Below are 7,550 nucleotides of genomic sequence, written 5' to 3' on the forward strand. Positions count from 1 at the left end.
TTTTTTGAAGATTATAATACTTTTTCTATACTTCCATAAAATAAAGGTAGGGGTAATTACAAAGTTTATATAACTAAAAAGCACTTTAGCACTAACAATTTATATAAGTAAAAGCACAAAGTTTATATAACTAAAAAGCACTAACTTTAATCTAACGCCAAAATTTTTTATAAATCGACAAGAACTAAAAGTTTATCTCTGCATTTTAAACATATTTGAATAAAACAGCTATCGTTTGTAATGATTTTTTTCCCGGTTAAATACAAAGAAATAACGTTTAATAATAGAAAGTACAAATTTATCGTTTGATTTTTCATTTATATTAGAGTGAAAAATCATCTGATTTTCTTAATTAATTTGGAATTAAGATCTTATCAGTTGAGCATTTAAAAATTTCAATTATAAATATTAATTGGAGTGAAAGGGTATTTATTATCATTTAAAAATATATTCTTCGATACTTTAGTATTAAATGCATTCCATTGGCGAATTTTAAGCTTAACCGCAAGTCATTGGAGATCGCAATCAGTAGTCTAAAATAATATCTTTGGCGATTAATCGCCATTAAGCGGGTAATAAAGAATCCCATACATGAGTTAAAACTATAACGGTTGTATATTTTTATTACATTTTAATACAGTGTCAGTAACGCTCCAGATATCTAACCACAGGACCATCAAATTAATAAAAGCTCTGGAGTAATGGCATTCATTTTACGAAAATATTTTCAAGACAACTAAATTTACACGCGGCTTCTGGTAATTTTTAAGCTGATCCTTTTTGCATAATTTTGACATTAAATATCTTTCTTCCATTATTTTCATGTCATTAGATTTTTATGTTTTTAATCTCTAATTCGAGTACATTTAATAAATTTCAGAGTACTGAAATCAAATTAAGGAAGAAGTTTTATTTCATTTTTTTTCAAAACTAACAACATAAATTGTTGATGTTGAAGTTAATCAAAATTGGGGGTTGAAAACCCCTTTTAAGCCCCTGAAGCAATTGCAACTGTCGAAATTTTTTAAATAAATGAATTTGCCGAATGAGGAACCAATTTGTCTAATTTGATTTATTCCCTATTTCTAATATTATGGAAGTTTTAAGGAAATAAAAGTGTCAACTTCAAACTCTCCTTACCACCATTTACACTCCCTTTGTAATAGATGTTACATCTACGAACTCATCAGAGGGCTTTCATTTCTTACAACCTTTTCCAAACCGCTTAAAATCAACAAAATTCCTCTAATTATCTTGTGAATCTTTACTCGGAAGCACGAAATGGCTCCTTAAAGTGTATGTACACACTTGAAACTTCAAAAATCATTCAAAATATCGAATATTTTTTTTATTGCTCAATAATGTTCTCTGATCCTTTAGCTTTCAAACGATATCAAGATGTTGTCAGTATTCGAAGTATTTCTCGAGTTATAATTATTTTTCTTGAGGTGCTTTCATTAAAAACTCTAGTTTCGATTTTTTTTTAAATTCATTTTATGAAGAATGATATTTTTCCACTATGTTGCTTCATTCAATCAATCATAACTCAACAAGAAATGAACCAAATACAATTATTTATGTATAAAAATAATCTCTATGAAATAGCGGATGTTTTGTGCCTCAATCAAAGATATATTTATAGAAATAAATTTTTAATAGCTATTTAAAAGTTAAAATTACAGAAAAATCTCGCTTTTTCTATACATCGCTGATGAGAAAATTGTTAAAAAAAACAATATATATTTATAACTTGATTGAGGCAGACAACATGAAGACTAATATGAGGCATCATTTCCAACTAGAATTGTGTGTCTGTACAAATTAGAATTTAAGATATCATGTTTCAAAAAATAGGCTAATTAGCTCATTAAATACTATTTAATTAATTAATAATTAGTGTAATATGGTTTTTTCTCTCACTGAAATGAGTTTAAACATATATTAATGATCTACTGTAAAAAACTGGATTTTTAAAGTTAAAATTTTAAAAAAAAATCTTCTAGTGTGTACGTACACCTTAATAATTGTTGAAAGCAATGTTAAAAATTCTCATTAGAGGCCTTTTTAGGGTGTTAAATGCTTCTTGACATGTGTCTCATCTATGTTCTGCGGTATTCCCTTTTTTTTTTAGTCTCGGTAAAATAATAATAATAATAAAAAAATAATAAAATAAAAAAAACATATCTGAGTATGTAGTTTTGACACAATAATTATTGTCTAACCACACTTTTAATCTATTTCTTTGTCATGGCTATTGGAATTTTGGTTCAGTTTGTAATTTTGTTTGGATCAGCTTAATATTTACATTAGTTGAAAAATATCATCTAAATACTTGTTTTTCGGCCTTGCGTTTCAGCTCTTTTGTGGATTAACATAAAGCTGCATTTCTTCTCATTTGGAGAATATCTCATCTAAATACGGTAAATGATCATCTATATTAATTTCAGTTGTCCAAAGTTTTACTTATCTTGGTTCTATAGTTACTGATAACAATAGCACAGTCAAGGAGATTCAAGGTCGTCTAATGAATGCAAATAAAGCCTTTTACGGAATAAAACGATTTTTTAAATCCTCACTACTATCAAGAAATACAAAATTTTTACAATACAAAACCTTAATTAGACCAATACTTACCTATGGCTCAGAGATCTGGACCCTAACTAAAGCTGTAGGAAATAAAATAGCCATTTTCTGGCTATTTTATTTCCTAAAGAAAAATTCTGCGAGCCATTCTTGGTGGATAGAAATCAACAATGTTTGGAGAAGAAGATATAACTTTGAGCTATATAAAATCCATAGGGAACCAGATATTATAAAATTCATAAAAATAAATCGAATGAACTGGGCGACTCATATATTTAGAATGGATGATGATTCCATATTTAAAAAAAAATTCTTTTACATAAACTTCTAAAAAGTAAGAAAAGGGGTAGACCGAAAATGAGATGGATGGAGTCAGTGGAGACAGACTTCCTGGTTATTCAAGAAAGAAATTGGCGCTCAAGTGTCAAAAATAGAATAAGGTGGAACAGAATTCAGAGGAAATCACTGGCCCAACCTGGGCGATCTAGCCAAATATGATGATCATGATCATCTGTATTATTTTTAAAAAAATTATCAACGTCATCTATGAATGCTCGACTGAATTCTGTATTCGAATTCCGGACTTTATTCATTTTTGAAAGTTAATACAACAATTTTTAATTATTTCTATAATAAGAAAAAGTATTGTAACCGTTAAACAATTTGACCTCCAAATATTGATCAATCCGTACGGTCATTTACTTTACTGAATCTTTAAGAAAAATCGGAGCTATGCGAAACTGACTAACAAAATGATAATTTAGAAAATTACAGTCTAAATATATGAATTTTGGTACACGGTCTTTTAGATTAAAATCGTGCGTTCTCTACGAATCTTGGCCAAAATATATTATAGGAAAGTTTTCTCTTCTTTCAGTTTTATTAGAAATATATATATATATATATAGGGTGGTCAAAACAAACTTCCCCTATGTATAAAACCCTAGCGGCCTATCCGCTCAACCAATCGAACCAAAATTTCAGACATGGTTGTTTAAAGGTATGCGCTGGAGATTGTGATGATTCTAAACAACGCAGAACTCACGGTTACGGTTACGGTGAGAGAATTTTGAAATTTTCGAATAGCAACACCCACTTTTTTCTTGCGCAAATTGATCAGCGTATTGAAAAACCACAAATGGCGTTGGAACGATTAGCGTGTGACGAAAATTGCTGCCGTAAAGCATTGCAAAGAAAAGCATTATAAAGGACCAATGACAACACAGAGAGGAAAGCGAAAAAAAGCTTTTATTGGAATGGAAAGTTATAATTACATTTTTTCAATTACAGGTTCATTGCATTCAGGAGAGTGTGGACAACAATGACTAACATAACATGAAAGGAGGAATCTGCATAACTTCACGTGTTATGGCATCTTGCAATTCTGACACAGTTGCAGAATTCCGTTATTCCTGAATTGCAGCAACGAAATATCATTAGGGACATTGTATGGATGCAAGATGGGGCTCCTCCACACGTCGCCCAATGTGTTCGATCAGTGCTGCAACACTTTGGTGATAGAGTCATCTCTAGTAACTTTGCAGCTTCGTGACCACCGAGATCCCCCGACTCACTCCTATGGATTTCTGGTTCTGGGGTTATCTGAAATCTAAGGTGTACACGCCTGGTCCACGAGATGTGTTAGAATTGCAAGATGCCATAACACGTGAAGTTATGCAGATTCCTCCTTTCATGTTACGTTCGGCATTGTTGTCCACGATCGCCCGAATGCAATGCATTGTCGCCTGCGAAAGTGAACACGTTGAAAACCTGTAATTATAACTTTCCATTCCAATAAAAGCTTTTTTTTTCTCTTTCCTCTCTGTGCTGTCATTAGTCCTTTATAATACTCTACTTTGCAAATGCTTTATGGCAGCAATTTTTGTCACACGCTAATCGTTCGAACGCCAATTATGGTTTTCCAATACGCTGATCAATTTGCGCAAGGGAAAAGTGGGTGTTGCTATTCGAAAATTTCAAAATTCTCTCGCCGTAACCTTAACCGTGAGCTCTGCGTTGTTTATAATCATCACAATCTCCAGCGCATACCTTCAAACAACCATGTCTGAAATTTTGGTTCGATTGGTTGAGCGGATAGGCCGCTAGAGTTTCATATATAGGGGAAGTTTTTTTTTGACCACCCTGTATATATATATATATATATATATATATATATATATATATATATATATATATATATATATATATATATATATATATATATATATATATATATATATATATATATATATATATATATATATATATAATAAGTGATTCGTAAAATAAGATTACTATTCTAATTTCGAATGCAAACAATTAATGATATTAAACAAATCAATTACATCTTCAGTTTGATTTTGGCTTTTTTTTGGAATTAACTTAAAATTACTGAATGTTTTTTGGCAACCAATATTTCAAAGAGCTCTCCTCAGATGTTGCTAATTGCTCTCAAGTGTATGTTTTGCAATGCTGTTGGAACGCTTAACAGCCTAATTATAATAACACTATTTATTTTACTTAGTTAGAATTAGAATTTTCCTATCATGCTTTTTGATTTTTTTATGAAAGCTACTGCTTTATATATATATATATATTGCGTTCCAACAGCATTGCAAAACATACACTTGAGAGCAATTAGCAACATCTGAGGAGAGCTCTTTGAAATATTGGTTGCCAAAGAACATTCAGTAATTTTAAGTTAATTTCAAGAAAAAGCCAAAATCAAACTGAAGATGTAATTGATTTGTTTAATATCATTAATTGTTTGCATTCGAAATTAGAATAGTAATCTTATTTTACGAATCACTTATTTACATTATTTCGTGCATATATTAGCACCTGAATCATTTTGTTATTTTAAATAATTTCTCTTCCAAAGCCGAATACATAGAAACAACAAAAACAATTCAATTATTTTCAATTCGAAATTTATTAGGTAAGAATGATTTTAATAACAATTTAAAAAAAGATCAAATCACCAATTTTAATCACAGATACTACTCTCTTTCTAAAAAAGAGAGAATATTTTATTTTGAAACGATTCTACATTAAAATGACGAGATAAATTTATTAGTTATTTTCAATCTTTAGAAATAAAAAAATACTTTATTCTATTTTGTTGGCGAATTAAACTTGTAATTCAATTATAACAAATGAATTGAAATCGAGAACTCTTTTGGAAAATTTCCGATTTTCCTCCCATTCGTTTTGTTTTGAAAGGAGCTCCGTTACCATAGTAACTCTCAATCCTCCTCAACGAAAAACGTTATTTAAGTCCCTTATCGCTCTTATCACGAAGGAAATAGAAGCGTTTTATTGCTAATTTTCAGCGGAGTCAACTCAAACAATGCTCATCAAGTACGTTATGCCATATAATAATAAAAACCCATCAACCATCTTCAAATTGCTGCTCGTAACTTAAACTTTCTCCTCAATTACATTACTGTTTTTGCATTTAAATTTTATCCGATATTTGATAATTTCAGCACTTGCACACATTTTTTAGTTAAGTTTTTTTGTTACTGTTTATTTATGAAAGTTTTACATGAATTGTATTAGCAGTAATTTCATTTCTAATATTTTCCTTTCCAATAATAGTGTATCATTTAGAGAGTATTATAGAGCAAATGAAATTTATCTTACTACAAAGTCAATGTCTTCCTGAATTTTAATGATATTCGTATAGAATATTATTATAAATTATACTCTATGTATATATGATTTTAAAATTACAAAAGAAAAATGATGCAATATTTCTGAAAGTTTTATTATAATGAATATTATAATATTTCCTCGAAAATTCTTCAATATTATGCTTTGCTGGTATATTGTAATTTATTCTGTAAGTTTCGTATAATTTGAATAACCTTGCATATTATAAGGAAAAAGAAATTAAAAAATTGGGAATTGTTCAAAAGGAATTCTATTTGTATCTTACCGAATATACAGGCTATTTTCATTAAAATATAAAAGTATATGAGGCATAAAAGAAGGGAATAAGTATACACCTTTAATAAAGGGAAAGGTATACAATTGGTAGGAATTTTTTTGATAAACCCTCTAAAAAAATATTGTTTTCGAATTTTTTTCTTTTAAAAAAATGAAAAAAAAAAACATCTATGAGACTAAAGTATATTAATCGAATAAAGAAATATTTTTAATTGAAACAAAAGGCTATTTTTGGCTCAGATGGGGTTATAACACGAAATACGTTTAGTGTAACGATTTATCAAATCATTTACTTAGAATTTTGCAGAGAGCTTAACTAATATGTTATTTCCTTGAATTAAAAAATAAGTAGCTCTTCCATTATTTAAATATTGGAATTTAACTTATAAATAAAATGAGATTTCCAATTTTTTCGCAACGTGAAGCATTAAAACTACTATACTACTATAGAACGTTATTAAATGAAATGTGTTTTTTTTTTTATTCTCTAGCTTGGGTTTTGCAGAACATATTAAGAAATTATTATACCGAACAAAAAAAACCTGCATTAAATCTTAATTCATGAGGTTTTCCATAAGAAAATTCGGCCAAGATTATAATTTGAAAAAAAAACAGCATTTAAAGATTTAAATTAGCACTAAAAATATATAAAAAAAGAAAGGCACTTAGAAAGAAAATTCAAGGGACTTTATATATAAAATTGTTGAAACGTTAAGAATATTAAATAAAAAGAAGTTCAGATTCTGCAGGAAAAAAAATTAATGAAGTTACCTTAAAGACTGAATATATCTAACAAATGCTGAGATAAAATTTCTAAATTACTATCAGTTTTCTGTTAACCAAGATGAGTGAACATTGGTTTCTTCCTCAACAGTTTCTGATTGGCTTCCTATCTTCAAAATGCGCAATTCGAACACTGTACTCCAGATATTTCTGGCGAAATTTAAAATATATGCATATCCAAAAATATTTGGACACTTCAAGTTATATCAAGTATATTCACAAACAATAAAATA

The sequence above is a fragment of the Argiope bruennichi genome, chromosome 2, assembly GCF_947563725.1.
Source record: "Argiope bruennichi chromosome 2, qqArgBrue1.1, whole genome shotgun sequence".
Classification (NCBI taxonomy): domain Eukaryota; kingdom Metazoa; phylum Arthropoda; class Arachnida; order Araneae; family Araneidae; genus Argiope; species Argiope bruennichi.